Source organism: Oncorhynchus gorbuscha, linkage group LG19 (assembly GCF_021184085.1).
Source record: "Oncorhynchus gorbuscha isolate QuinsamMale2020 ecotype Even-year linkage group LG19, OgorEven_v1.0, whole genome shotgun sequence".
Classification (NCBI taxonomy): Eukaryota; Metazoa; Chordata; class Actinopteri; order Salmoniformes; family Salmonidae; genus Oncorhynchus; species Oncorhynchus gorbuscha.
In genome coordinates, this window is record NC_060191.1 from 35302363 (window position 1) to 35328076 (window position 25714).

General features: G+C 45.9%; 1 protein-coding gene across 2 annotated transcripts in view; it reads left to right on the top strand.

Annotated features, from left to right (window-relative positions):
* LOC124005921 (rho GTPase-activating protein 35-like) overlaps positions 1–25714 on the top strand; it is a 97702-nt gene that overhangs the window by 27165 nt on the left and 44823 nt on the right. The gene's annotated exons all lie outside the window — the stretch shown is intronic.

Genomic DNA, 25714 nt, shown 5'->3' on the forward strand with positions numbered 1-25714 from the left:
CATAGCAAACACGCCGAAGTGAACCCCGGCCCCCCGATGACTGAACAGTGCCTTCAAACGGCGACGGCCACAAAGCTGCCACGGCTCCAGGGTGAAATATGGCGGCTGCCGTCCAACCACGCTGGGCTACTGTTTAACCGCCACTAATCAGCTAATTACCGGTAGCACCGACCGAGCTCCCTAGTGACACGTTCTGCGTCTCATAACGACACAAACTGAATGCACCTCCAGTGTCAAAGGTTAACAACTTTTGGGGGTGAGTAGTAGCCTCAGCCTTGGTTGTCAAATATGACATGATAAAGGAGATGCTATTATGAAGACCGCTATCGGTAAGCAGGAGGTTGCTAGGGACGATCCGCCATGTTGCGCACATCCACGCCTCCTGTTGTCTCGTAGAAGTGTCTGCCCTCTCCGACGCCTCTGCATGAAGCTAATCTCCTTGGCATATAAAGGGCACGCAGAGTGAATTTGTGTAGTTTGCCACTGGAAGAAAAGGAAGAAATCTTTTGAGCAGGTTGACAGATAAGGCTCTTCTCCTTTCTGTGTGGCGGTTTTAAGCCACGTTAAGCTGCTTAATTAGTCATAATCTACAGGCCCCAGGCTGAGGCGGAACTAATGGAGTTAAAAGACGCAAATTCCATCCCACCATCACTGTCGGTGTTGCCGCCCACCCACCGCCTGGAGTTGGACATGACTGGAGGAGAGAATGAAGCGACGCGTCCACCAGGAGGAGGGAGGGAGAAAGACGAGGGACGGGGACCGGGACAGCACAAGGGGTTAGAATGCATAGGTGGAGAGAGGGGAAGATTTGAAATGTTGGTTCAGAGAAGGTCATGGATTTTGATAGGATAGTTGTCCTATTGGAGGGCTATATAGGGACCACACCAAGCCTTGTGTGATCATTTCAGTTTGGATGAATTTACACCGTTTGCAAAGCCCACTGTATGGGATCACACATGCTTTTGTGTTGGGGTCTGTGCGTGTATTAGGAGTGATGTGTAGGCCGTTAACCCTTAGTGTGTTGTGAGTGATCCTGCCCCCTGAGGCTGTGGCTGCCCTGCTCTCCCCCCATGGTGGAAGTGCTTCTCCTGTTAGTGACACACTTCCTGCCTTTCCCCATCTGACCCTCAGGCTGCCCTGGCACTGCCCACTGTGTGTGAGTGTCCTATTCCCCTTTCCCCTCTGACCCTGGGGCTGCTCTCCTCTCTCTCTGCCCACTGTAGGCCTAAGTAGGTCTCAGTCCATATTCCCCGCTCTCCCATCCCCCACTGTGTATCATACAGAAAGAGGCAACATCCCAATGTCCCAAATGGTCAATGATGGAACAGACGGGAAATGTAGGCTGGAGGATCGGCCAAAATGTACTGTAGGTCTGACCTTTCCTCGTCCTTCGTTCCCTCTCCCCTTACAGACCCTGATTGTCTTTAGAAATTGTCATTACAAGCTCTGCAGCGACAGTCTCTTTTATTCTATAGTGTTTTGTAACTTAGCTGTTGTTCTTTTAAACTGCGGTCAATTTGTCTCAGAGGAGTGGCCTCTGTGCTCGCTCTGAACATGCGTTAGCTGTCTGTGAGAGATTTCAGTCATCCATTGTTGAGTTTCATCATCAGAATGAATCGCAGAGCTTTGGCGGAGAAATGACCTCGCACTTCTTTTTTGAGTCCTTTTGTTTCTCTACCTATCCGTCTTCCTGTCCTCGTTCTCCTCCGTCTCGTCCATGCACCACCTATCCAACTCTTTCTCTCTCTGTCTTTCCACCTCCCCCTCGCTCCCCTTCTCTCTCTCTCTGTCTATCCAACTCCCTCGCCCCCTTTCTCTATCTCTCTCTCACCCTCGCCTTAAGGATGGAGACCATTCCCACGGCTCCACAGTATCACATAACCACTCAGTGAAGCACGGGGTGGGGGGGCTGCTGTATTGTGGTCTTACTTGATTAGACTCAGCAATGTGTGTGATGCTGGAGGCCGCTTTGTTTTGCCTGCTGAACGTGCCGCTCCGCTGAGAGGAGAGGAGGAGAGCAGTGACCTCTACTTCGGCGGGGGGGGGGGGGGGGGGTAGCTCTGTGTGTTTCGAAATGCTTAGGTTGACAAAAGTCGTATCTTCCACAAACACCGCACCTGGTAGCCTGCCTCCTTCCCTTCTATTCATTGACTCGGTGGGCTTGTGCGCGCGTGTCAGACGAAAGGCACATGTGCAATTGCTTTGAAAAGGAGAGCACACCCTTCAGCTCTTATTACTCGAGTGTTCGTCTTTTAAAGGACACACACACACACACACACACACACACGCTGAATCCCTGTCGTGCAGCACTTTAAAACATGCATGGGGAGGTTTCATGGCAAAAGAAAGAAAAAAAAGATTTGTTACGTGCAGCGAAATGTCTTTTTTTGCAGGTTCACCCGTAGTATTTTGGCACCCCTGAAACAAATTGGGGTTAAGTGCCTTGTTCGAAGAGACATCGTTAGATTTTTTTTTTCACCTTGTCTGCTCGGTTATTCGAACCAGAAACCTTTCGCTTACTGGCCCACCGGTCTAACCCACTAGGCTACCTGCTGCCCTAAACCTTTTGAGGGAGGGGCCAGGTCTGTGCAGTACTTCCTGTGTATGGTGAGAAATACCAGCATCACATTAGCCTGTTACTCTGTTAACATCATCCACACAGTTACACACCACACGCACTGTCTGCTCAGGAAGCGTAGGACACACATACAGGCATATAGACTATTGTGTGACCTAGAGCGACCGAAAGTTAACTTTCAAAGGCCTTTGGAAGACCTTACTATGCACACACCATCTGTACCTCCACCAATCCCATCAGACAACTCCGGTTTAACCAAATCCTACACACAGGCGCACTACGAAGGAAAGCGTTGTTTACACTCACAAAGTCATCCACGCTACCATTGGCCGCTAATCTCTGGCTAACCCAACCAATATTTTAACTGTCTGTCCACCACAGTCTTCTGTTTGTCTGTGCCCCTGCTCACAAAGTCCAGTTCATATCAGGGGAGATGAGACACCAGGGCCAGGTTGACAGTTGGAGATTTACCCTTTTTGATCTCACCCCCCCCCCCTTTAATTCCCTTTCTCTCTCCCCTTTCCCTTCATCCTGTCTCCTAGTTTCTTCCCCCTTTCCTTTTTTTTGTAATTTCCCCCCTCTTTTTAGTCCTCCATCTCGGTTTTTCTGTCTCTCGTGTCCTTGTACTGTCGGATACGGGAGAGAACATGCGCGCACACACGCACAGAAGACTGAAATAAAGAAGCCCCTTATCTTCCCCACCAGAGTCTCAGTTAATGCACTCGCATTCAAATGAATATGTCCCCCTGCCCCCTCCCACGCAAACACGCGCCACACACACACGCCCCTCTGCGCTATCTCTGTGGTAGCGAACACACACACAGGCTGTGCCTTGTGCTTGTGTGTGCTGTATGCTAAGCTCTGTGCTTGTGTGTATGCTAAGCTGCGTGTGTGTGCCGTGTGTGTATGCTGTATGCTAAGCTGCTTGTGTGTGTGTGTGTTCCCAGTGCTCTGACTCCTGTCACTGTGAGGGAATGTACTGTCCCCAGGGCCAGGCAAGGTGATGAAATGGGAGGGTTTGTCACAGTAGTCAGGTCCGGAGAGCAAGTGCGGTCCCTTTGTTTGGGCATTCGTGTCTTAAAGTGTGATATGTGAGGGGGGGGGGTTCTTTTGGCAAATATGAACTGTGTGAGAATGTTAGCACGCTTCTGTGCGAGGGTTTGTGCCTTCACATGCCGCCCTGCGTGTGTGCTCGCACAGAGGGTGTCTGACGACCCGTTTTTTGTTGTTGTCGCAGTCACACCTATAGTAGCATGTGACGGCCTGTGGGTCACACCTATAGTAGCATGTGACTGCCTGTGGGTCACACCTATAGTAGCATGTGACGGCCTGTGGGTCACACCTATAGTAGCATGTGACGGCCTGTGGGTCACACCTATAGTAGCATGTGACGGCCTGTGGGTCACACCTATAGTAGCATGTGACGGCCTGTGGGTCACACCTATAGTAGCATGTGACGGCCTGTGGGTCACACCTATAGTAGCATGTGACGGCCTGTGGGTCACACCCGCTGGATCAGATTAATGCTCTGTTAATTTGGACAAGTGATGTTGGGGGGATCTATGTAGATCACCCTGGATCAGCCTACGGAAGGAATGTTTCTCAACACTCAACACAGGACCCAACCCAATATTCACAGGCCAGTTCCAGGGGCCTCATGCCATTATCGGAGCTCACTGGAGACTTCCAGATTTTCTGTTTTTTTTTGGGGGGGGGTGACCGGGGTTTAATGTAACAAGGGTCAGGTGTAATAGGTAGGCCTACATTATATTCACAGTACATGATCCTTGGTTGGCTGAGTGCCAGTGGCAAAAGAAGAAAAATAAAGTGGCGACATTCATGTCATCAATATGTTAAACTAGCAACAAGAGCCTAATGTTTGTGCGGGGTAACCAACCAACCCTCAGCCTCTTTATTTATTGGCTGCTATGCTGCATCAGATGGCAGGTGATAATGCTTATTGCTGAATAGCACACCTGATAATATGGACCAATATGTAATTGGGCTCATTTCCGACGGGGAAATTTATATTTTAGATCTCTGCATCATTTTATTTTCATTCATTTTGGAGTAGAATGGCCTTTTTTTATCACCAGATCTTTCTTCCCCTCCCCCACCTCCCAAATCCCAATTTAACCACTGCGTGTGTACATACTCTGGTAGACTGTTCGCATGCCCCTGGGGATAAGGGCTTGATTGAACACATACATGGCTGGCTTCAAATGCTTTGGCTGTTGTTGGTTTTTTTGCAAGCCTTAACTGAAAATGCGTGTTCATCAGGTAGATGCTTTGTTCATGGTAAGACGCCCATGTTCTCTGAAAACACTACAGTCTAATGAAGAATAAAGCCAGCAGCGTGTTATTTAATAAATTCATTTGTACTGCGTATTTTGACCTTCCTTAGCTAACCCCATATGATATGCCTATTGGAGTAGGAACTTTGGGACAGAGGGCAGAGCTTCCCGGTTTAGTGCCTGGCCTGGAGGTGAGGCTGTACTCCTTTTTTTTTGTGATTTTCTGGATTTTGTTTTCTCCATTTTGCCTGTCATAGTTGAAGTGTACCTATGATGAAAATTACAGGCCTCATCTTTTTAAGTGGGAGAACTTGCACAATTGGTGGTTGACTAAATACTTTTTTGCCCCACTGTATATGCTTTTTATTTTTTTGAGTCAACATGTTTGGTTTTATTGAGCTTGGCTCTTTCACTTCTCGTTTCTAGTTGTTTTTCTCAGGCTAAGTGGCTCCCTTGGAGAACTCCACACGAGAGGAGTGGCCCTCCTGGGACATTGGCCAGCCTCACTTCTGGTTACCACACCATTTACCATAGCCAGTAAAACATAGTTGGAAAATTCTAGGAACATTTGAGATGGCATATGAGAACATTTCACTGATGTTAGGTGTATTAGCTGGTTTTTGGTCTCTAGAGAAGACTTCCAGTTGGTCTCTCAACACGATATCTTTTTTTGTGTGTCTTTCACCCAGTTTCTTTGAAAACCTTCTTTCCTCCTTCCCTCTTCTCTCATTCATAGCATTTCGTCTCCAGAGTGCAGTGGGAGCGAAGGTTTAATTTGTTTATTTGTTTCTATCCGGACCTTTTTCCCCCTCTGAGATTTTATCACGTTTGCTTGTTTTCATCCCCCTCCTACAGCCGGCGCTATGAATGAACCCGCTCAAGGTCGTTTGGTCAGTGTGCCTGTCAAGTCTTACAGAGCGCTTGCACGTATTTTCCTTATCTCAGAGAAAAATCCAGAAGTTGTTGACTCTTCAACCCCCCCCGCTCCCTCTGTTCTCGAATCCCCATGGAGACAGGAGAGAGGGAGAGACCTACAGTCCCCTGCTGCGGAGCAGACAACCGCAGCGTAATCCTTATTTCCCACCACATGACAATCACAATAATGACCGCAGCCAGGGCTCATTGATGGAGAGAACTAGACAATGGCAGGGAATTGGAGGGTGTGTGCGTGAGGTGGTTTTTGACAGCCCGGCGTCTCCTATATCTGAGCCCCTGGATTAGAGCGCTTATTGGCGGAGACCCCAGATGTTTGTGTTAGAGGTGTGCTCTACCTAAGGTGACGTCACATCGGTGATGGAGTAGCTGTGTGGTCTTCCATTAGTGGTTGCAGAGGATGCGGTTATATCTGTGTTTGTTTGGTTAGTCGAGTACAGGATAGTAAAAACCTCCTAGGCCATCTAACGACAACATTTATTTTCCATTCCAGAAGCCTTTTGATGTCATAGGGCTTGTAGGCTCTGCTTAATTGGCCGGTAATTTGAGGCGAGAACCCTGGTAAATGAGGTAGCGGGGAGCAGCAGTGCCAGTCATGAGGCACAGACTGGGGTTTGAGGGGAGAGGGGAGAAGGAGGGGGGTTGGCATCTGCATGCTGCCTCTAAGCAAACAAATTCAACGGGTGGGGTTCTAAACCACACGGATCAACACAATCAAGGCAGCTGTAAAATAATGTTTTTCACGCCGTCTCCCCGTCCTCCCCACTTCTGTCCTCTGAGACTGGCCTTGAGGACAGGCCAGACTGAGCCTTCTTGGCTGGGTGGTGGGGGGTGCTGTCTGCGCTTCACTGGTTTAACCCCCCTACCTCTTCTGCTCCATAGCACCCCTTGGCAGAGGAGTGTGGTTTTTGCACAGGCAATGTAGAACTGTTTCACGGGAGCTGGTGGCCTCCAACTGCCATGGTCATGAGGGGAGGGGAGAGGAGAGGATAGAGGTGATCTTTTGATTTGTTCCTGGTAATTGTACAATTCACACATGAGGTGTTCGTATAGCCCGGTCTCAGATCTGTTTGTGTTTTTGCCGACTCCATTATAATTCCCAAGCCAAACACGGCGTGACAATTTCATAAGGAGTTGGCAAGAGAGCAGAAACAGTCTGGCACCCAGGCTAGTGTTAGTAGTGTGGGTCCCTGACATGTACGCTGCCTACTAGTCCATAACAGTGAGAGCCTCCCATAACACCGTCACCCAACCCCACATCAGAGATGACCCTTAACCCCCAGCGAGCAACATTCCTCTGAGTTTGTTGTGGGTAGGGGCTGGGTCAGCTGGGCAGTGGACAGATCTAAGTCAATTTCAACCCTGGACCGGCAGGAGGAGAAGGCAGGAAGCAGGGCAGGGGCTCTAATGGCCGTGCTCCTCCTTGTCTGGAGGCTCATTTAAAATGGATGAGCAAGCGTAACCCTCCAACCTCTGGACTGCTGTCTGCCCCTGGGCCCGTCAGCTTCCTCCCGTATATATGCTCACACTGGAGGGGAGTCAGACCGCAAAATAAACGTGTGTGTGCGCGCGCACACACACACATACTGGAGAGCGAGTTAGGCTGCAGGAGAAACACACATAGGACCTCATCATTCTGGGTTTCAAGCTTAGCCAGTTGCAGGTCTCTTGTGTTTTACAGAACTGAGAAGAGGATGCCATTGTAGCGAGGGGTTATTAAAGCAGGGAAATAGGCTGTTTACCAGTTTGCCTTTTTAGTTCCTCCTACATGAATCACACTGGGGAGAGGGGAAACGAGAGAGCTAGAGGGGAGGGGGGTGAGCATCTGCAGCCAGCTGCCTTTGCACCAAGAGTTGGTTACTGTGGCAACAAGTAAAAAGTAATTATGTCTAATTGACACTATTGCAGGTTCAGGTGTTTTCAATTGTGTCATTTGCTTTACTCGCTGCAGAGTGACTCATCGCCTCCTTTGGCTGCTCTCCGTAAATACTTTCTCCCCCCCCCCATTCCTCTCTCTCTGTGCATGGCGTGTATCTTTCGGCAGCGCAGAGTGATTTAGGGCGTGGGTCCCTCTCTTCTCTGTCTGTGAGGTCCCCGCCCCCACTGCCTCTGCTGTGTTATTCATCAGAAGGAGAGGGTGCGAGAGCGGTTACACCTGTCCCTGGTTCAGGGTTTTTCCTCCACGTTGAGGCTTTTGTAGTGCACGAGCCCTAAGTAGCCCTGGGTGCCATTAGCCAAGCACAAATGCTAAGTGTTTACCCGAAGCTGGTGTTAACCCTCATGCTCCCTTTCTCTCCTCCTCACGTTGTCTTCCTCCTCCTCGTTTCGTCTCCCTCTGTGTTTTGCCGACTTTCTTTATGCATCTCCTCTTGCTCTCTTTTTTCCCCCCCGGTGTCTTCCTCCCTGTGTCCGGTACGTCATGTATTGGGCCTGCCCTGGCTGTGTGTCAGAAAGCTTTTAAAAGCTCTGTGTTGTGGACCAGCTGCATTACTCCATCAGCAGGCTCTATTAGTCCTGTGTGGAGTCTAGGTTGGAGTGGAAGTGGTGCATCTATTGCTTCCTGTTCCATTGACAGCAGAAGGTAACGCGGGGTTGCAGTTGTCCAGGCGACCATGTTGACGCCCATAGCTCATACATACGAAAAAAACATTTTGACATGATAACGCACACACACCCAACCCCCCTATATGTTTGCTAGCACCTGGCAGTGTTGTCACATGTACCAGCAACATGTTTAGTGTTTCTGCTGTACTTTTCCCCTCTCATTAATCTCTCCCTGTCCCCCTCTCTCTCTTCTCTCTCCCCCCATATCCTCCATATTCTGTTTTAATTGGTCTCCGGCAGTGGTGAAAGTAGATTTGAACTTCTTCCCGGTGCGGGACCTCCTGTGTGTGCACTCAAGTGCACTACTATTTTTGATGGGAGGCAGCACGGTGCATCACACCACACAATTTCCACTAATATAAGGTGTGTTTTTGTCTCTTTATTGAAATATTATAGCTTCCATGGCAATTATTTGCAACCCGGAGAAATAACAAACATATACAATTTACAGTGGCATAATTCATATCTTAAACAAAATTACACATTTTATGCTGCTCTCACACATGTTTCTTTTGTTGTTGAATTTGAGATTTTCTTGTAAAAATCCCCCAGGATGCTCCCATTTTCAGCGCTCACGACCTCTCATTACCACGAGCTGAAATGCTGAAAGAGAGAACCCAAAATAAGTATGTTTTGAGGTGAAAATAATCCATAATGCACCATAGGTTTAGGCCTACTCCACCCATCTCAATCGTTTATTTGAAACACAGTTGACAAAAAAAATGCAACCTACGTTTTACCTCAAGTGAAAGAAAGTCTTCAAGCTGTTTTGAAGTAGTTCTGAACCATATCTCCAATTTGGAAGGTTTTGACACAGATACAGTGGGGAGAACAAGTATTTGATACACTGCCGATTTTGCAGGCTTTCCTACTTACAAAGCATGTAGAAGTCTAATTTCTATCATAGGTACACTTTAACTGTGAGAGACGGAATCTAAAACAAAAATCCAGAAAATCACATTGTATGATTTTTAAGTAATTCATTTGCATTTTATTGCATGACATAAGTATTTGATACATCAGAAAAATAAAACTTAATATTTGGTACAGAAACCTTTGTTTGCAATTACAGAGATCATACGTTTCCTGTAGTTCTTGACCAGGTTTCCACACACTGCAGCAGGGATTTTGGCCCACTCCTCCATACAGACTTTCTCCAGATCCTTCAGGTTTCGGGGCTGTTGCTGGGCAATGCGGACTTTAAGCTCCCTCCAAAGATGTTCTATTGGGTTCAGGTCTGGAGACTGGCCAGGCCACTCCAGGAACTTGAGATGCTTCTTACGGAGCCACTCCTTAGTTGCCCTGGCTGTGTGTTTCGGGTCGTAGTCATGCTGGAAGACCCAGCCACGACCCATCTTCAATGCTCTTACTGAGGGAAGGAGGTTGTTGTCCAAGATCTTGCGATACATGGCCCCATCCATCCTCCCCTCAATACTGTGCAGTCATCCTGTCCCCTTTACAGAAAAGCATCCCCAAAGAATGATGTTTCCACCTCCATGCTTCACAGTTGGGATAGGGTTCTTGGGGTTGTACTCATCCTTCTTCTTCCTCCAAACATGGCGAGTGGAGTTTAGACCAGAAAGCTATATTTTTGTCTCATCAGACCACATGACCTTCTCCCATTCCTCCTCTGGGATCATCCAGATGGTCATTGGCAAACTTCAGACGGGCCTGGACATGCGCTGGCTTGAGCAGGGGGACCTTGTGTGCGCTGCAGGATTTTAATCCATGACGGCATAGTGTGTTACTAATGATGGTTTTCTTTAAGACTGTGGTCCCAGCTCTTTTCAGGTCATTGACCAGGTCCTGCCGTGTAGTTCTTGGCTGATCCCTCACCTTCCTCATGATCATTGATGCCCCACGAGTTGAGATCTTGCATGGAGCCCCAGACCGAGTGTGATTGACCGTCATCTTTAACCCTCTTCCATTTTCTAATAATTGTGCCAACAGTTGTTGCATTCTTACCAAGCTGCTTGCCTATTGTCCTGTAGCCCATCCCAGCCTTGTGCAAGTCTACAATTGTATCCCCGATGTCCTTACACCCTCTCTGGTTTTGGCCATTGTGGAGAGGTTGGAGTCTGTTTGAGTGTGTGGACAGGTGTCTTTTATATAGGTAACGAGTTCAAATAGGTGCAGTTAATACAGGTAATGAGTGGAGAACAGAGGGCTTCTTAAAGAAAAACTAATAGGTCTGTACTGGTTGGTAGGTGATCAAATACTTATGTCATAAATAAAATAAAATGCTAAATAAATAAATGCTAAATAAAATGCTAATTAATTATTTTAAAATCATACGATGTGATTTTCTGGATTTTTGTTTTAGATTCCGTCTCTCACAATTGCGATAAAAATTAGACTTTGTAAGTAGGAAAACCTGCAAAATCGGCAGTGTATCAAATACATGTCCTCCCCACTGTACATGTCGCTGACCTGAAATAGTAAACCTTTTTTTTAATTCTCCCCAATTTCGTGGTATCCAATTGTTGTAGTAGCTACTATCTTGTCTCATCGCTACAACTCCCGTACGGGCTCGGGAGAGACGAAGGTTGAAAGTCATGCGTCCTCCGATACACAACCCAGCCAGCAGTACTGCTTCTTAACACAGCGCGCATCCAACCCGGTAGCCAGCCGCATCAATGTGTCAGAGGAAACACCGTGCACCTGGCAACCTTGGTTGGCGCGCACTGCGCCCGGCCCGCCACAGGAGTCGCTGGTGCGCGATGAGACAAGGATATCCCCACTGGCCAAACCCTCCCTAACCCGGACGACGCTAGGCCAATTGTGCTTCGCCCCACGGACCTCCCGGTCGCGGCCGGTTATGACAGAGCCTGGGCGCGAACCCAGGGACTCTGATGGCACAGCTGGCACTGCAGTACAGCGCCCTTAACCACTGCGCTACCCGGGAGGCCCTTAAACAAACAATATTAATATAAATATTGATGTGATTACATGAATAATAAATTAATAATAAGCAACGGGAACGTACACATTCCGATTTTAAGTCATGTTTTGTCAGGCAAGAAGATCTTGGAGCTCCCGGAGTTTGATGGTATTCCATTTCACAAGTGTCACGATTTGTTAGAAGAGCTCGCTGTCTAGTTGAAACGCAAGGCTCAGTGTCCAAAGCCCCCCCCCGCACCTGTAATCACAATCACACCCTGTGTAACCATGCAATTGAACCAGACTAACAATTCAATTGTAGCCACTCATGATCTCTTAAGCACCACCTCTAGTGAACACGTTGGACCATTATCATTTCTGCCTCTTGGATACAGCCTCTGAGTGTCCTCTCCTAGACCACACACACACACACAAGACACCACGTCTGAGTTAAAACAGCTGAATATTTGTGAATGAATCAAACTCCAATAATAATCTATTTTGAGACCGGAATCAATTTAACGCGGGATCTCACAGTATACAGGTTTCTAAATATGTCTCTGCCGATGAGGTAAATTTGTAACAAGTTAAAGAAATTGACCTACCGTGGCAAGATTGTTGAGGGTCACATTTCCTCTTTTCCGTTACTGTATTTAGTATACGCAACTGGGTAAAGAACAATTATACACATGATGTACTAGAAGGGACACATTAAGAGTTACCGTGTGTACAAGGTAATTGATCAATCCTGAACTCCACTTCTAAACGATGGGCTACCTACCCTACCTTATTTATAGCCTCCCTCTTTTTGAAATGTCATGAGGTAATATGTAACGTCTAAAATTATTTTCATTCACCTTGCGTTTCCATTTAGGATATTTCACATTCCTGTCCTCTGTGTGCATGTGTTTCTTCTGTGTGCAATGATGCTGAAAGGCAGGTGTAGATTACATTTCTTCCCGGTACGGCACTGTCCTTTTAATTTTAATTACATTTTTAATATTTAACTAGGCAATTCAGTTAAGAACAAATTCTTATTTCCAATGACTGCCTACCAAAAAGCAAATGCAACCTAGGGTGGTAGTGTTTACAGAGGCGCTTTGCCGCCCTAGGCGAGACGCACAAAAAATGCCTCCCCGCTAAACTAGAATAGTTGATTGATGAAAAACAGCTTGCTATCCAGAGAAAAGTCTCAAAAGAAAGGTGGATAATGAAAATACGTTTTGTGGAAGAATGGACAGAGAAAGTCATTCTTTACATATTTCTCCAATGTCAAACCAGAGTTTCTTGTTTGCAACGAAACAGTTGCTGTATACATCCTTATGAATCTAAGCATGGCATCTTTCCTCCCGAACAGTGGCTCGATCGACCCAGATACATTTTCTGCCTCAACTGCTGGCTATGCATCCAGAAGTGCTTCCCGTGAAGCTGTCTTCTTTGAAACATTTTCACTTTCTTGAAAAGAGAATCTCAATTAATGGGGACAGAATAGCAAAGTAAATGTTTTGTCTAATATTGAAGGCCGCAGCTCAGCTTCAGAAGGATTGTAGAGAAGAATCGATATCCCCATGTTGACCAGTCACGTCATGTGTGGTCATTTTAAAGCTTGCATCTGGAATAAGGCAACAGAGTTAAGCATTGTTATAGAATACTTTTATATTATCTGGACACTTAAAAAATGTATATATTTAAAAAAAATATAAAGCTAACGATGGGTATTATGTCTGTGGTACATTTTTGGTCTATGGTCTTCAGAAAAAAAACACAGGCTACCTACTCTTTCTAATGTAGACCACATTTATTTTTAAATGATTTTGATGGAGTGTTGGCGGAGCGCTGGGTCTTTCCGACAGCGTGCTGGGAATGGACAATGTAAATATCTTGCTCCCCTGCCTTTGGCGAAGTGGGCACTGCTTATCATGGGGCGACACATCAGCGCTCACCTAAATAGCCCTCATGCCACTGGGTGACAGGAGTTATGATTGTTCTCGGGGCTAAATGAATGTGAGGTGCTGCTGGAGATGCTTCGTAGTCAGTTTAGCTCGGAAAATGGCACCCTAGGCGTCAGTCTAATGGGTGGGCCAGCCATGAGGCCTAAACAGTTTTTATTTTTTTTGTTATATTTAGAATCCCTATTAATTCAATAGCATCTCTGTGGGCCTAGTCAAATATTTTGTAATTTCAGTTTTTTTAAATGCATGACCTTTTATTGTGGCATAAACACAACCTGTTTTGACGTTTTCATCTGATTGTCAAACAGTCACTTCAAAGGGCTCCTTTACCAGGCTAGCAGCGCACGTTCATCCACTTCCTACCTTCAAGCCTCCAAACAGTGGTGAATGGAAAGAGACACAAAACACCAAAAAGTGTCATGATATTTGCAGATTGTCATAAGGCCCGAATAAATGCCTCAACTGCTGTCCGGGCGAGTCTCTTCGTCAACCACTCATCTATGCCTTTGCAAAACATCAGTGTTCTCGACGAAACCGCAACGCATTTTTTGGAGCGTAGGTTATACCACACGTTTTCAAGTCCAGTCTCAAAATGTTCATGCCTCTGACACACGGTCATGGTAAATAATGTTGTAATAGCCTCCGGTTTTCTTGATATTTTCGTTTCAATTATTGTGATGGTATGCCGTACCAGTAAAACATGAGCCTATCTCTTTTGCCGGGACGCGGTACTGCCTTACTTTCACCCGGGATTCAGTAGTGCATGAATGTTTCTCTTGATGAAACACTATCTAAAAAGCTCTCATTTTAAGTAGAGGGCATGATAGTTTAATGTGGGGGCTTGTGTGTGAGCAAGTGTGAATCTCGGGTATCTTTGCTGGAGCATATGGTGTGCCATGAGTGTATGTGTGAATCTGCGCGTGAAGGCCATCTGTCCCCTAGCTATAGCTATTGGGTACAGAGCTTTCTCATTGGTGTTACTCTTTAAAGCCTCCCCCAGGACTTCACAACACCTGTTTGGTTCCCACGAAAGGTTGTAGGTTGCAGGTCCGGGCAGATTACTACTGAGTAAGACTCCTAACCTAGATAGCAGCTGTGCGTGTACTGTGGGGAATATGAATGGGCACTCTGTGAAAACTGTCGAGCAATACAAGTCACTCTGGCAGGAAGCTAATCATAATATTTCAGCAGCTTTCTTTCCTAGAACCGGCTGGGAAATGGCCCTGACAGCTCTCATTAGCCTCGACTCTGGTTCAGTTCGACATCTCTGCTGCTAATAGTTTGGGTTAGCATTTAGATGTGGATCAGCAGGTCTGATGTCAGCATTTTAAGTGGTTCTGATGTAAGCAGAGCCTCAGTGAATGGGGGGGGGGGGGTATAAAGTTACAACACCTGTGTTGTCAGACCAATTACACAAGCAATTAGCCTGCAAAGCTCTGACAATCATGTGGGTGACTGGCATCTGGATAAGGAGATATAGCTACCCCAAAGGAGGAGGGGGATGCTGGGATATCTACAGTTCTCTCTGTCTCTCTCTCTCTCTCTCTCTGTGTGTCCTTTCTACACATTTGTTTTATGTGGCAGGGTGAGTGAAAGATGCATGCCTGTGTTTATTACTCATCTGTCTGTGTAGTGCATGGTTTGTTTCCACTCTGTATTGAGTTTGGCTGGGACGGTGGCTGTAATGCGGTGTCTCTTCACACCGCGTTTGGCTGACAACCCCTTTACTCCAGAGTGAGATCCGATGTGCTAATGCCAGCTCAGCCTCCCTGCTCGTCTGACAGGGACTGGGGTTGTAGGGTTAGTCAGGAAGACACGCAGCTCTGCTAAGAGAGAGCGAGGGCACACAAATAACTCTTTATCCGGAGAACAGAGAGCCGTGTCTCTCTGACCTGCTGATGTCTTGCAGCTGTTGACGTTGTTGTGGCTCAAACTTCTCTTACCATGTCGGCACGGGCAAATTTGAGTGAATAGGAACACTGTGTTTTAAACGCACACTGACCCAGAGGATGGTGGGTAGCATGTTTTTAGCAGGCGCGGTATGCAGTTGGATAATGTCAGCTGAAGGTTGTAGGGAGTCACCTCGTGGCTAAGTCAACGCTTTCGCCCTGGCACTCCTTGACTCCGACGCGGTGTGTGGCTGCAGAGGGAAGGCCTCGTCAGTGTGGAACGTGTCGTGTGGGTGGGATTAATAGCTGTCACCGTGCATGTTCCTGACGCGTTCAATTGGCTTGTGTTGTCAGAGAGGCCTCATGATGCTTTGGAAGGGTTAAACTCGGTGACACCATCTTGATCTGCTCAGCCTCTCCCTCATTTCCCCCTCTTTCTCTAGTAGGCTCTTAACCATCTCCCTCCCTCTCTGCTAGGACTGGGCCATTATTATAATTTTTCAAAATCATTTATTTATCGAATGAATTCGATTTAATTTGAATTTTCTTTTGTTCGATATTCCAGATGCCTGTATTGCAGAATCCAATATTTTTTTTGTATTTTTAGTTATTGAGCGTTTGTCCACTTGTTGTCTTTTTGGTCTCGTCTCGTTCGCTCCTTTCTGTGCTGTGCACCTTCCCATTTGCCCCAGTTTCAACTCGCTATTTGCATTTTGAGGTTTGTTCCAACAAGATCGGTCATACGGACACCGAAAGGTTGTTTCAACTCCTCAAATTTCAAGCAGAGCAGATACTACTAAAACAGAAAATGAATGCTCAGTTTGTTGTGCGCGCATTACAGTACCACGTTTCGCTAGCGGCATTTTAGTAAAACAAAGCTTGTTGTACTAGCTGTTTAGTCCGTTTTAAGAAATGTGCAATAAGCATAAAATAATGATGGAATTGGCAACTCGTTCTCATTCTGAGAAATAAGATGGGCCACTTGATTTCAACATCTGAACGAAGTGGACAGGCTAGCATGCTGTTCAAGCAGTTGGAGACTGACAGAAGGGTGTGTTCATTACTAGTCAACGGTTTTGCCTTGCTCACGGAATTCAGAGATGGTGAAATTATACCTAGATCCAAGTTGGTTGAAATGTAAATATTAGCTGGCTACTCACTAGCACGTTGGCTCGAGCTGGAGATATTGTGTTAATGTTCTATAATGCCTGCTACATTATTAGTGAATGTGCATGATACATGGTTCTGGTTTCACGTGTAACAAAAATTTCATTTTTTAAAGGCATACCTGAAAGCCAGATCAGTGATTATTGCCAAAAAAAAGCAGGTATAAGTATTTTGATAAAATAATTAAATTATTACTGGGTCTTAAGGTTGTGGAAATATATTCAGCCTGGGTATAATTACACAAGCTCTGAATTCAATAGATTATTGTTGACTTTTTTTGAAATGCGGTGGATTTGACCTTTTTAATTATACAACAACGCTTATTTAGAGAGACCATAACACAAATCGATTTCTCGTGAAACACCCGTAAGTTTGCAAAAATGGCGATATGAGTTTGAAGCCATTTCGCCCAGCCCTGCTCTCTGCTTCTCTCTGTGTTAACCAAACAATGGTTGCTCCATCTTTCCAATCTACGACACCTTCCTTTTCCTCTATCCCTCCCACTCTCCCTCCTGCAGTGCAACAGTCATTCTCTCCCCCTCATCATCCTCTACTTTTCTCTACATATTTAACCAAACTATCTTTTTCTCTCTAGGGCTCTTTCCTATTTTATCTCCTGTTCTAAAACAAAGCAATATTCTCCTCCATGCCCCCCTTCTGCTTTCCCCCTCCTTCCATCTCTTGCTACATAAGAACACAGTGGCCTGCCCTAACACCAACTCTGTCTCTCATGCCCCAGGCAGGGAGGAAGAGGACATTACCTCAGTGTGGTGTCTTGTGTGACAGGGCATGGCAGGGTAAAACCCAATGAAATAGCGGCTGGACTTTGGCCTGGCGAAGGTCACACAGTACTCTGCTGGTAAACAAGCTGCTAGCTGGGAGAAAAGCCACTGCAGAGAGCTCCACAGAGAACCCTGCCAGGATTTGATGTACTACAGGCCTGTTTTATTAAGGAGCGTTAAAGCGTTACAGAGCTTTTTGTGTGTGTGTGTGTTATCCAGTGATTTGACAGAGCATCCTAAGGGGATTTGGGCAGCAGATCTCAGGCTTGATGCTACGTGAGCAGAGCATCAGAGCATCGTACGAATACATGCTGCGATAAAGGAAATGTAAAGATACCCTGGTAGTCCCTGGTAATCCAGAGTTTGTGTAATCCCACCTGCGGTCTGACCATCCTGCCTGGTTTAGTGTGTGTGGTGTGTGTGTGTGTGCTGCAATGACATCGGCGTCAAGTGTGTGTGTGACTGTGCCTGTTAAGATAATATCATGACAATGGTGACCTCTGGAGTTAGTAAATACATGACTTGTGCCGACTTTTAGTGTTACATGTTTGTTTACTAGGAACAATTTTGTGTGTGCTATATTTGGAAAAGTAGTCTGGTTTGTTTGTTTGTTTGTTAGCGTGTGTACACTGCATTAGTGAAAGAATCTGTGTGTGTACACTTCCTGTTGGTAAATGGAAGCGGGATTCATTGCATTAGTGAAAGAGGCTAATGATCTGTTTTTAATTTATTTCTGCTTGCGTCATTGTATTAATGTATTACAGTGCGTGTGTGTGGAGAGAATCCGTGACCATGCAGATGCATATCCCTTCTTTCCACACCCCCTCCCTCCTTCCCTCCATCCGTTCTTCTGTGAGAGAACCTCGCCTAGGCAGGAAGTGGTGTCCGTGTGAGAGTTCTCCTCCCCTGTGCCCTCACTAATGGAGGGTAGGCCTCCTGTGAAAGAGAGCGGGAGAAGAGGGAGAGAGAGGGGATACGATGAGAAGGATGAGAGAGATGTATGGAGGGGACGACTGAGTTAAAGTTAAAGATAGAGATTGAGGACGAGCGGGAGAGCGAGAGAAGGGAACGTGGGTAGAAGACGGATGGATGTGGAGCATTTTGGCTGTTAGCGGTGCATTAGAGCAGGCTGTGGGAGAGAGTGAGAGATGGGGCCCAGAGAAGGCATCATTCTCAGTAAGGGGGGTTTACCTCTGCTACTGCTCTCTGTCATCATCACCATCACAGAGGTTATGATTATTTTATGAAATATGGCATTGTCAGTGACAACCACCGGTCCCCTGATATATGAAAATAGCGACAGCTCTTTCTCAGAAACCACTGCGAGAGTTTTCTAGTGTGAAATATTGGAATAACTCTATGTGCACAGTGAAGTCTCTCCCCCCCCTCTTAACAAATCAGGCACAGCTCATAAAATGTATGCCTTGCATACATAGGCTTAGGCTAACATTGTCTTAGTTCTCATGGCGGTTGGTTCTCAGGGCTATGGGTTATTTGACAGGCCTGAGAAGACCCAATAGACGCCGGCTCAAAGTCAGGCCTTGTTGACAGTCTCTGGCTAACGCCCTGTAATGAACCATTGGAATGCTTGGATCCTGTGGCTCGTTAAGTCCCCCCCAGCTGCCCTCAGACACGCGTGTTGGTAAACTTCCCGGCCAGGTGGCCACTGCAGCACTGGTCCCTATCGTTCCTGTGCTTCTGATTATGGGAGAAGTGATGCGCCTTTCCAGGCCTAGTCCCAACCTCATCCCAGAGGGAAGGAGAACAGCTCACATGACCAGGCCTCTGACCTAGCGCCCCCCAGGCCGACCCGCTCCCCCCTGCATATATTTCTGGGTCGGAGGTAGATGGAATGTAGACCCTAACCTATTCCCTTCAGCCAGGGGCTAGCGGTGAGTGTGTGCCAGGACATGCCCACTAGACACACAGCGAGGGCCTCAGGCGGCACTGGAACACTGTCGGTGGCTGGACAAACTGAATCTGGATAGTATATAGCTAGCGCTGTACATTCTTTCCCTTTTACAGATAGTTTGGTAATCTATCTTGTCGTATGTACTCTTGCAGGGTAAGGTTAAGGCTAAAGCCTCAAGGCAGTAGTTTGATGTATTTCATAGTTGCTGTTTACCCAGGAACCGTTTTATGAATTGTTTATGGCAATGGCAGTTATTTTGTCATTTAGCACGCTAACGTGTCAGGGCCTATTTTCCTTGATCTCTGTTGTTAACGGTTGCTGCTGGTTCCTAACGGGCTGCCCCCAGGTGGTGAAGGTAGAAAACAACCCCTCCACTCTGCTGATCCTCAACACTAGGGACCCTCAAGGATGCGTTCTCAGCCCCTTGCTATACTCCTTTTCACCGATGACTGCATGGCCATGCAGGCCTCCAACTCAATCATCAAGTTTGCAGACGACACAACAGTAGTAGGCCTGATTTACCAACAATGACGAGACAGCCTACAGGGAGGAGGTGAGGGCCCTGGGAGTGTGGTGCCAGGAAAATAACCTCTCACCCAACGTCAACAAAACAAAAGTGCTGATTGTGGACTTCAGGAAACAGCAGAGGGAGCAAACCCCTATCCACATCGACTGGACCACAGTGGAGAAGGTGGAAAGCTTCAAGTTCTTCGGCGTGCACATCACTGACAAAACTGAAATGGTCCACACAGACAGTGTGGTGAAGAATGTGCAACATCGCCTCTTCAATCTAAGGAGGCTGAAGGAATTTGACTTGGCCCCTTAAACCCTCAAACTGGTAGGCCTGGTACGGCGCAACCACAGGGCTCTCCAGAAGGTGGTGCGGTCTGCCCCACACGTCACCGGGGGCAAACTACCTGCCCTCCATGACACAGGAAGGCCAGAAAAGATCATCAAGGACAACAACCACCCGAGCCACTGCCTGATTACCCCGCTATCATCCAGAAAGCTTGGTCAGTACAGGTGCATCAAAGCTGGGACTGAGAGACTGAAAAACATAGATCTCAAGGCCATCAGACTGTTAAAAAACCTTCACTAGCACATTAGAGGCTGCTGCTGAAACACGAGTCATTTCAATAATGTTTACATATTTTGCATTACTCGTCTCGGATGTATATGCTGTATCCAATTCTGCTGCTCATCCAAATAGTTATATATTCTTAATTCCTTTACTTTAGATTGTGAGCTTTGTTAGATATTACTACACTGTTTGAGCTATTTCGCTACACCCACATTAACATCTGCAAAACACGTGTATGTGACAAATAAAATTGTGTGTGTGTGTTTACATGGTTAGCGCATGTGGGTCATTGCTAATCTGTGTGGTCACTGCAGATGTCGTGGTTATTTGTTAATGTAGCCTTTTCCATGGCATTCCAGCATGTTGCTACTGGTCATTTCCACGTAAAAGGATCAATGAGCACCAATGTGGCGTTTTTTATAGGAGCATGTCAAATGAAAGCTAAGAGTCCATCTTTAAGAAATGTACATATTTTTCAACCATTTTCCATCTCAAAATTTAGGAATAATTAAAGGCTTTGATTTCTGGTCAAACAGCTGGAAAATGGGTCTTAGAAAATATCTAGCGGAATAAAGCACAAACCTTTTAATTATTTTTATGCACGTGAACGAGCGTTCACACGCTGGTTGACGTGACGCGCTTCAAATTAGAAAGCAAGTCTTGTTTGTCCTCACGTCTCCGAAGCAATGTTGGTAAAGTCAGCGGATAATTTGCCAGAAAATAGAATGTTTGTTCATTTTTTACATCTGGAATTGTGACACGTATAGTTAAGTGTTTTATTTAGCGTTGATACGTTTAGCTGCTAGTGCCAATATTGCATATTTGAAAACAATAACTTTATGCCTACCTCGGTTGATTTCGAGCACAGGCATATAGCCTAGGCAGGCTATAGCTGGGAAACGCGAGGAACTCCGTTCAAGAGAGAATACTGTATGTAGAAGGAACGAGACTAGCTAAATTATTTTATAAACTGCTAGGGTGTATTAGCCTCAACTCGCAGTTGATGAAAACAATGTTGTAATACTCCGCAAAATTGGCTAGGATTCTCCTTTATTCAATACTGGCCATGTAAGTATTGGAATAGCCTAATTGACAAAGTAACCTATGCTGTCAAGATCTCCCTTGATCACTGAATATTTTAACCTTACAAATAGACAAACATCTTAGTTAGCTACCTCACTCACCGTAGCCATTTGATTCCTGGTTCATTGAATGAAGGAATTATTTTATGAAGACATAACAAGTATTTGGTTGTAATTGTAATGTAGCAGGGTGGCCAACCATCCTCCAAGATATTCCAGGAGAGCTACTGGGTGTGTCGAACACACAACGTTGTAAAAAAATATTTTAAAAAATCAGCCGCTCAACAGGATCTCGATAAGCTGACTCTGGTGTGTTTGAGCAGAGTTTTCTAAAAAAAAAGCCCTGCCCACCCAGTAGCTTTCTAGATGGAGGGTTGATGGACCACATGCGTTTTCTACAGTAGACTTATCAGTGCAGTATTTTACTTTGAGGGGGGTTAAGTGCCTTGCTCAGGACATATTAAACATGGGATCATAGAGCAGCAGCCTTCCATTTCAATACCAGTGATAGTAATGAAGGTAACAACACAATTCTGTCACCTTTTCGGTCCATGGTGTCACAGACCTGTTTTTTGGTGGGTGGGGGGGGGACAAGCCACTTTTTTAGGAAAAAATCTCTCCTACTTTTCCGAAGGACGAGTGGCTAAAAAGGTTAATTTAAAGCCCTGTACTGTAGTTTGAGTTAGATTTCGAGCATCAAAGTACATGATTTGATTTAGTCCAGTTCGGACCAACCAAATTTGGTTTTGGTGCGGGGCTCATTTCAAATAATAGCCAGTGTGTAGAATATAACCTGAATATCAAAAGGAAGATATAGCATATTTGTACCTTTTTTGTGTAGGGTACATCACCTGAAGAGAATGACGTTCATATCCATAATTAGGCCTTTCTGTGGTTTTACAGATCAGGGACCCGTGATGAAATTTCATTAACGCAATTCCGTTACCGGGTTTAAATCCACTTCATTGACTGTAGTTCCATAACCAAAATCTATTTTTTTCAAAGTCAAGGTGTCATGTCATAGCTGACATCTCGTTCTTTCTGCAGACGTTTTGGAAAACGTGGACACAAACTGAGTGAGATTTTTGCCATTCTGTTACCAAACTTTGCGTCTACACAGCTCTTTCAGTAAATGTGTTTTTGTGAAATGTTAAGTGTCAATTGTTATGTAGTCTTTGTGCATACAGTTGTGTGGTTAGTTCAATGTTTTTTGTATGCCATACATTTTAAGTGAAAAATCTTGAATTTCAGCGCAATTCTATTACTGTGGAATTGCCCTAAATTGCCCTACTATAAAACATACCAATAGCAACTCCCTCGTGTAGCGAACCATTTTCAGATCCCTGTTTATATTTACCATACCCTACCTTTTTAATTTTTCGACATGCCAAGATTTGCATGATGGTGTTCCGTGGCCACCTGTTTACCACACACAGTGGAACAGGTCAGCCCAGAAATTGTCATCCGTGTGAATTATACTATTACCAGTGGTAACATAACATGAGGGACTGATGAATACTGTACATCTAATGTAATGACTGTTGTCTATCTAATGGGTTCTGATGCCTCTGATCTGAACCAGTTCAAGGGGTAAATAGACAGGCAGGGGAGCATTGTTGTCCTTTAAGCCTATCGTTAGGCTCAGCTCAAAGCGGTTTAATATGGAACTAATTGCGACGGGTGCTCTCGGCAGTCTGGACTGGAGCTGGTCCGTATTGCGGTAAAGGTCCAGTTAACCCCGCTGACGATGATAATAGCATTGTACTGGAAGTCGGATCAAATATAGAATGGTTGTGGCTCTTTATTACACATGGAATGCATTTGTCTATGCTCTCAATTTCTATGCCCTGTCAGTATTGTCGAACATTCTATCAACTGAGCACGGCCCTGCTGTGGGCATGGCTAAATGCCAAATTATGCTTGACCTGAAAATGTGGTCGGAGGCTCCGTATGGAGAGTATGACACAATTGCGTAGCCTCCGGAGGCATGCAGAAGCCAAATTGAGCTCCGTATCGCATCGCTGTGCACCTCCCCAAATTTTGAAACGCTGTGGAGGACTCCTCTTTGCTCCACATTGACCCGATTGGTTGACGGTAGGTGAGGGCGGAGGTCCTGTATAAACCCAAACTCACTTCCTTGACAACTTTCTTCACAACAGCTTTGTGCTGCTCCCCGAAGCGCAGGATGTATGAATTCCATGACTTCTGCAGAGGCCGTATCACCGTAAATACTGCACAGCCAATGTAGACATTGGAATGACCATGCAGCGCCTTTTAAGGGGACCAAGGAGACTGAGGCAATGCACAGCCCTGCATTTCAGGAAGTACACTCCACTGGCTGCTTGACCTTACGGAGCAGCAGGCGGAACTGCCCCTCCCTACCTTCAGGCTATGCTCAAACCCTACACCACAAACCGAGCACTCCGTTCTGCCACCTCTGGTCTCTTGGCCGTCCAAGCCCTCGCCCTGGCACCCCGATGGGTGAACAAGCTTCCCCTGACGCTAGGACAGCAGAGTCCCTGCCCATCTTCCAAAAATATATATAAACACAATTAAATTCACTTGTCTTTTCCAACGAGCACTGTCTTTGCTGTTAAATTCTTTATTGGGGAGAAATGTATTTACTACGACTGTGATATGTGGTTGTCTCACCAAGCGGTCTTAAATGTGTAATCCACAGTGGGGGGGAAACGGCGCCCCAGCCCCCCCCTCCCCACCACCACCGCTGTTATTGTTTTTGTTGCCGAGCTGAGGATTGTTGTGCTGCATTTCCTGAAGAACACAGAGCACAATACGCACTGCAATCTCGTGTGCAAGGATGTAAACGGACGTGGCCATTTCACCATTTGAAAGATTCCAGCTTTAAGATGAATGCACTACTACTGTAAGTCGCTCTGGATAAGAGCGTCTTCAAAAGGAAAGGGAAAAAAAGTGTTCTCCTGCTCTCTTTTCTATGTGACGGGCTCATTGATCTCCGGCTAATCACTGCTGGCCAGTCCAGAGCCCTGCAGCGGGATGTAGAGCAATGAATTAACCATGGGTGCCTAGGTCTTATCACCAACCAGCCCGCTATCGACCTGCAGCCCAGGCACAGACTCCTTTCGTTACACAGACTGTGTGTACTGGATCTCTCAGCCAGCCCCCCCCCCAACCCCCTTTGGATGCATGTTTTACTCTGCAAATATCAAAACACAAGACATTCCTTTTGATATGGATCTCTTTTGTGCTGCCACTTGGTGATGCACCTACTGTAGTAGGCGTGCGCTGCTGTAGTGTTACAGTGAACAGAGTCTGGGTAGATGGAACTAGCTTTGCACAGTAACTTTTGAATCCCTTATATTATTGTCCCCTTTCTACTATTAAAACCTACAACCGTCCTACCTGTGGTGTGTGTGGTGTGTGTGCATATATATATTATCTACAGTGTCTGGATTCTCTCTCTCTGTCTCTGTGAGAGAGAGAGATGGACTTTGAACTCTTCTCTTTCTCTGCAGATAGTTCTCTCTTCATACTGACTCTCTGACTAAATCAATTCAGTGGGTATTTCGTATTCTCCAAACCCTGCCTCAAAAGCCCCATTCATTCATCATTAACAGTGGTTTTAATGTGTTTACTAAATACATGGATGAATTACCGTAAACTGGGTGTGGGGTCTTTTTTTACTGTACACAGCTGTCTAGTGCTTTGGGCCTTTGTCTATGCGAGCCTGACTGCTTAGAAAGGGTCTGCCTATCGAAACGGCTTCAATGTTATCTCCCTCATTCAGTTCTACCCATTGTAGCTCGAGTTATGATTTGTAGGCCTGTGTTCTGCCAATAGGATATGTTGTGTGGCTGTGAACTTCTTTTTTTGCTCTGAGAACATTGTGCGGGGCATGGAAAGAAACATCTGCAAGGGATATCTCCAGACGGCAGGATACCAAATTGACCCGCTATTACATCTAGGCAAATGTGACGAGACGTGCAATTTGAGATCATAATTAGCGATTACAGTCTGTCCGCGGAGTCTTTTATTTTTATTTTTTTCAGGACCAGAAGAAGACACTTTTTTTTTGATATAGAGGAAAGCAGCCAACATTCAATGCAGCCTTTTATAAGGCAGTTGGTCTTCCCTAGTTGCCCAATTAGGGTCTCTCTCTCTCTCTCTGTATGTGGATTTGTGTGTTTGCGAGAACTATATCATCACGTCTTTTAGAACGGCTGCTGGCTTAGACAACACTGTTAGATGTGAAAGAATTATGTATCGTTACATAAGGTTCTGCTTTGTACGTTTTTCCAAACAAGCCATAAGGAAACTACTTTAAGGATGCTGGGTAGTAGAATGTCAGAGGTTAAATGTGAAGGAATGCGTCAGTTAATAGCGACTGTACTGCAGTTGTCTTAAGTAAGGTGTAGCATTCCAACAGCTTTCTGACCCCAATCTCTTCAGGAAACTTTCAGCGGTGAAATGGGGTCACAGATTAAACATTAACATCACACAGCAACGATGTGGGAATTTAAATGAGACATGGAACACCCTCCAAATAATGACTTGAATCTTTCCCACAGTCTTCATTATTTA